The sequence below is a fragment of the Eumetopias jubatus genome, unplaced genomic scaffold (assembly GCF_037043125.1).
Source record: "Eumetopias jubatus isolate StellerSeaLion01/CBP00866 unplaced genomic scaffold, mEumJub1_p1.0 scaffold_7, whole genome shotgun sequence".
Taxonomy (NCBI): domain Eukaryota; kingdom Metazoa; phylum Chordata; class Mammalia; order Carnivora; family Otariidae; genus Eumetopias; species Eumetopias jubatus.
Genome location: NW_028274813.1, coordinates 82,420,009 through 82,426,371, shown reverse-complemented (window position 1 = coordinate 82,426,371; position 6,363 = coordinate 82,420,009).

Below are 6,363 nucleotides of genomic sequence, written 5' to 3'. Positions count from 1 at the left end.
TAGCACAGTGCTCTCTTTCTCTCTCTCTCTCTCTGGGTGAAGAGACAGTGATAACCCCACTCCCAGAGCCATTTCAAATGTCACTCAGACTCAAACAAACCATTCTCAAATGCAGATGATAACATTAAAGGAAGCAGCCTCTCTACACAGATTGACTTCTACTGAAACGTTGAACGTTTTACGAGTCCCTTTTCTGAGCTGAAGGTTGCTGCTTTGGATGAGAGAGGCCAGACAGAGGTGCCAAAGGCAGGAAGAAACCAGGGTAGGAAGAAAGATTAAGGAAATAAAGAAATAGTGCTGCAGGGGGGGAGAGGGAGAAGGAAGTTGGCAGAGAGGGACGGGAAGTCCAGGATGCGCAGGAGCAGAACTACAGGGCTGAGGACCTATCCTCGGTTCCAAAAGATTTCATGGTAAATGTAGGAAGGAAAACAAAGCCAAGTGCAATGTGTCTGCCAATCTAGTGGGCTCGAGACACCACAACAGACATCTTGGCTGTGTTGGCAGGCTCTTCAGCACCTTGGCCCAGACACGCCAGTACTCATCCTTGAAAGGCAGGTGGCAGGGTAATGGCGGCTGCCTGGGACTTGTCTCCTGCATCCAAGAGGACTTCTTCTCTGAGCCCTTGGGATTTCTGATTGGTTGATCTCCTTGGCTGGCAAAGCTCCTGGACCCTGACCTCCATCTGGCAGCGTTCAGAGAAGAGGCTCCCGTTGGTCCCGTACAAACCCCATCCAAGCAACAGACCACAGTCCTTTATCCAGGCATGCACGTTAGCCTAAACCCACAGGGCCAGGGCAGGGGTGGAAGATAAGGCCGTGTGCTAAGGTAGGCAAGGATAGAAGTAGGAACTGAAAATGTGCCCCAGGGCCGATGCCGGGCTGCTGGGCCGCTTCCTGCGGGGTGATGCAATCGCTTCTGCCGCAGGTGGTGGTGGTGGTGGTGGTGGTGGGAGTGGTAGCCACTGAGAGAGGCTGGAATTTACCTCACTAGGCTGCCTCAGGCTTGGCCTTCCTGTTCTGGGGGCTCAGGGGACAGCGTGTTATTGATGGGGGAAGGGGAGTGAATTCCGTCAGTGCGGGGGGGTGGGGGGGTGGGGGGGTGGGGACTGGGTGTGCCTTGAAGGCTGTAGATGTAGGGGATGTGAGCACTGGCTTTCACGTCACACAGATAGGCCTCAAATCGTGGAGGTGTTGCTGGCTGCCTGTCTTTGGAGAAGTGACCTTAGTTTCCGTGACTGTAAAATGGCACTGATGGTGCTAGCTCCCTCTTGGGGTTGTTTAGGATTAAGTGAGCTGCCTTTTGTCTCGTGTCTAGCATTCCGTAGGTGCTCGACAGGTGGGAGTTGTTTGGATTATAACCTAGGGACCTCTGGCAGAATTGGGACAAGAGGCTGGGGTCGTCCCCAGAGTCCTAGCCCAGCCAAGCCAGCAAGGCATGCCGCCTCTGAATCTGCAGGGGCGAGGACATAAGTGTGGTGGACGGCGCCTGTCGACGGCAGAGCTGGGAACTGAACCCAAGTCTCCTCACATCTTTCTACTCCACCTGATGAGGGGTGGGCCTTGGGAACAGGGAAGAAGTGGGGCCTCGGACATTTCCAGGATACCCCTGTGCAAGGGAAGGTAAGACTGCTTCCAGGGAGGCTCAGCCTCCCTGGGAAATCTGTTTACCTTTAGCTTGTCCCGTGGCAGCTCTCCCTGACAGACCTTCCTCCTGTCCCCAGTTTCTCTTTGAGATGTGCATATGGGGGTTCGTGTTTGGGGGAAAAGGGCGTGGATATGCTCAAGGATGCCCCAGGGATATCTGTACCTCCAGCCTTTCACATGGAGCCTAGCACATGGCAGATGCTCAGTAGATGTTTGATGAACTCACACCTGGGTGATGGGTGATGGAGCCCCTCTGTCTTTGCCAGAGAGTGACCCTCTCCCACTCCAGGACAGTAAGGACTAAGGGTTTGGCTGGGAAACAGATGACCCAATTCATCTTCTTGGTCCAGATCCTCTTGAGCACCAGATTCAAAACCTGGGAGGCTCTAGACTCAGGAGGGACTGCTTCTCAGCTCTTCCAGGTGGCAGGTTTCCTCGATAGCAATCAATCATTCTCCAGCCTGAGCCGAACACTTCTGAGGTTTCCCTGACAATCCCAAAGAGAAGTATGTACCGACGTCCTGGTGTATCTTTGCCCAGGAAAATGACTGCGTCCTGGGTGAAGTAGAGTAAAAGGAGAGTATTTTGATTGGATTTCTTCATCCCTTGGCAGGATAAAGCCTACTTCTTTTCCGTGGGCTGGGCATGTTGAGCCCTGGGCTGGGGAGGAGGTGGAGGGGGGAGCTGAGGACACCGCCCTGAAGGCCATGCTTGTAGTTTTCCTGTAAATGTGTCCCCACAGCCAGGAGGAGGGTGGTCTGAGGGTACCAAAGACCTGGCAGCATCACCTTTGTCTTCCAGGAGTTGGCTCTGCTGGTGAGAAGAGACTCGGTTAAGGCCAGCCATCCCAAGTGAAAGACACAATGGAGATAGAACATTTATGGAAATCCTCCACTGCAGGGTTTTTTCCTCACTCCCCAACATGAAACTATTCATATTTTTAAAATCTGGAAATGCATATTTATTCATTCACTGAAAACTGAAACTGAATGTGTGCTAAATGTCGTAAGTCATGGGATCCTGGACTTCACCTTATCTTTTAGGTTCCACTGGGCTTTTGCACGGCAGCCTCACTCTGCATCTTCCTTTCCACCCAGGTCTGGGGCTCCAAATGTTTTCTCTTTAGCACCTGCTTTTTCTATTTACATCCCACTGAACCAGTGATTGGCAAGTAGTGAACTCATTGACTGGAAATCAAGTCTCTCCACTTGCTTACCCAATTAGCAGAAACCAATCTGTCTATTCGGGTATATTCTCTCTCTCTCTCTCTCTCTCTCTCTCTTTCTCTCTTACATGTAAACACACACACTGCAACTCAGAAGAGAGTGACTGTTCCTTTGCAGACAGATGGAATGATGCTCCGAAAGATAATTTCATTCTGTTAGAGCAATACCAGCAAGGGAAGGACACTCAAATCTTCCAGGTTCCTGATCTTTCTTATGGACATGATCCCTCCTGGAAGAAGTTAAGAGGCAAGAGGATCAAGCACTATGGACTCCCCCACCAAGAACCCCACCATAAATCAGTTTCCAATCTAACCCCTCCCTGGGGGTTGAGTTACAAACCTCAGCAACCCCGGGGGCAGCCTGCCTGGTAATTCCTATTATTCAGCTGTCAGCTGGTTTTTTAAAAACCTCCCTTCCCAGTGATCCAGTTACCAGAGTTTTAGAGCCTATTCCTTGTCTCAGAGAGAAATCCTATAGCCAGGTGAAACAATGGAGAGGGTCGCTGCCTGCTTTCTATAGGGAGATGGATTTTCTCTTCTGTTGAAAGCAGCCTCCCCTTAACTCTTTGTGTCCCTCTCAGATTGTTGGCGCCTTTCAGAGCAACTATGCCTTTCTCCGGGGACCCTCCTTCTACAGCCAGCATCAGTCAGCAGAGGAGAAAACAAATTGGGGCAAGGGGTGGGAAGAGAAAGAGAGAAAGGATATTCTCCAAAATAGATTGCTGCGTCGGCCACTAGGGTGCTGCTGTCGGTCAGGGATTCAGAGCCCAGGTCTCCAGTCAAGCAGGTCCTGACACTGCTGAGTCTGCCCTGTGCTGGAAGGGGAGGCATGGTACAGAGGGAGGGATCCGCTTTGACAGTGATGAGAGGTGGGGAGTGAGGCTCCTGACCTCCCTGACCCCTTTATCCCTGACAGTCTTTTCTGGTCCCTGCAGCTCAGAAGGCTGGGCCCCTGCTGCTTGACCTTAGAGGCTGAGAGCACAGGAGGCCGAGCCACTGCGTGTCCTTCAGAAACAGCCTGAGAGAGGCTGGGAAGGCCTGGGAGAGAGGTCTTAGAAGAAATGTCACTAGAGGGTGTGACCCTCCTCCCATCTTGCAAACTATCCAGACCCACTAAGATGATCCCTTCTGCTCCCAGCCCCATTCCCCTACACTGGTGATTTTTAACCTTTTATAGGGTCACAGGCCCCTTTGGGAGACTGTTGTAAGAGAGCTATGGAGCCACCCCTCAAAATATTTGTGTGAACCCACATACACAATTTAGCCAGTTTCAGGGGTTCAGAGACCCTAAAACTGAGGAGACCCTGGTGAGTCTGGCAAGTACATGGAGCCCAGGTAACAATTCTGCTCTACCATCTTCCTTACCTTGTGGACCCAATTCTGCCATGATGAAGCAAACAGCAATTGCAGCTTGGAATGGGGGTGGGGGCTGGGAGGTGGGGAGGTGGGAGATGGAGACGTGGGGGTTGGGGGCGGTAAGGAAAATGAACATGACCTCTGCCCCCTAGGGCCTGTGCTGCCTGAGAAGAGAGATTCAGAGCTGCTCTATCCTTAAGTACTTTCTTGATCCTAAGAAATACCCATAGTCATCACTGGTCAGCTTGAGACATTGGCCCAGAAGGAAAGCCATTCAGAAGAGAAGGATGGAAGGAAGGGGGGGAAAGAGGTCTGTGCCTGGTGAATGTGGTGAGGGCTCCCCAGTGCCCTGCATGGAAGCTGGGCTTGGTTTCCTCATTTCCCCACATGTGGCATGAATGTGAGGTCACCCTGACCAGGTGACACTCCCTCTTGGTCAAGCCTCCTGGTAAAATAATATATCTCCTTTTGGCTCCAGTACCTCTTTCTGGACATCCGTCAGCTCCTGGGGGACTGGGCTGCTGGCCAACCTTGACTCTCCCCCTCTTTCCCTTTTCCCTCTTCTCTGGACTTTGGAGATAGTGTTTTCCTGCCCTAGCAACCCCAGCCATCAGTCAATATGCCTGGTTGGCTCTCTTTCAGATGTACTTTGAGGGAGCTAAGGAAAGAATGGTTAGGGGAAAAGGTGCAGGGAGACTTCAGGCTCCTCTGGGCTAAGAGTCCCAGCTCCACTTAACTTAAATCTGTCTGAATTTACAACCAGAGAGAGCAGCTTGGTGGCCAGAGGACTGTCCGTCCCTACTATCACCGGGGTCAGGCCCATCATTGACCACCTACTCTGTTGCAGGGACTGGCTCACTCTCACTGATTTCTGGCTGCTTTTATCTTTCCTAAAATGCAGGCTTGGTCAAGTCACTTATCTTCTATAAAAATCTTTGCTGGCTCCCTTTTGCCTCCAGTACAGATTCTCCAGCCTGGCATGCAGGGACACCTATGTACTCTGACCTGAATCTACCTGTCCATGCTCACCCTTCCCAAATCCTGGGGTGCACCCAAAGACCCCTCCTCCAGCCTGCCCTGCTCCCAGGACAGATTGTCCAGTTCAGCACTTTATTCTGCTGCCCTAGGCCTGGGTTGCTTTATCTGGTCTTCCTTATTGAAAAATTCCCACATCCTTCAAGGCCCAACTCAAAAGCCATCTCCCTGAAGCTCTCCCCAACGTTTAGTGTTCTCAATTTTTCTGCACCTTCCAGCCGTCATTGTCCCTAAAAATTAACACATTTCATGCGGCATTCCATTATTTTCAAATCTTCCTCCCCGAGCAAACTGTAGGCTCCCTGAGGACAGGCACCAGGTTTTTGGCTCCAGTACCTGGCACAATGTAGGTATTCAATAAATGTTTGTGAAATGGCCTGGAGACTCCCTTACTGATAGTACGCGATCTGCAGGACACATCTCTGGATGATGCCATAAACAGGATGGGTGTCAACTGCTCACGCAGCCCCTGCATTTTTTATCCTTCCTCTCCTCAGCCAGATACTTTTCTAAGTGTCCACGCCCACCCAAGGAGAGGACATGAGGGTCCCTTTGGATGTGTTTGATCTGAATGTCTCTCGGTAACAGCGCCAGACGCACGTGTTCTCATGCTTCCTACAGATTTGCACCGGAGTTCATTTCTGACCCGCTAGGCAGGTGGGAGGGTGCTTTGCCACCAGGCCGGGATCCACAAGGACCCACACCTTGCGCTCGGTGGACGCGGCCCGCCCCACCTAAAAGCTTGCGGCCTCCTCCTCCCCTCCCTTTCTGGACGCTCCAGAATTATCAGGCCATTCCAGAGAAAGAGAAGACAAGAGTCACTTTGGCGCCCCCTCTCTCCCTTCTAATAGAGAGGACTCAGGGACTCTCCGGTCCTTCCCGAGCTGGCGTTAGGAACGGAACCTGCGCCGACTATGGCGCTCCAATTGCGTTTCTGACGGGAGCCGGAATTTCGCTCGGCCCCTTGCAATGTTTCCTAGGGAAGGTTCGTACATTCGTGACCGTCCCTGGCAGCCGCCCAGCCCGGGACTTGGGGCTCCACTCGCCATTGGCCAGCCGTGGGCGTGACGCGTCGGAGGCGGGGCCTCATCAGCTGTTTGCGGG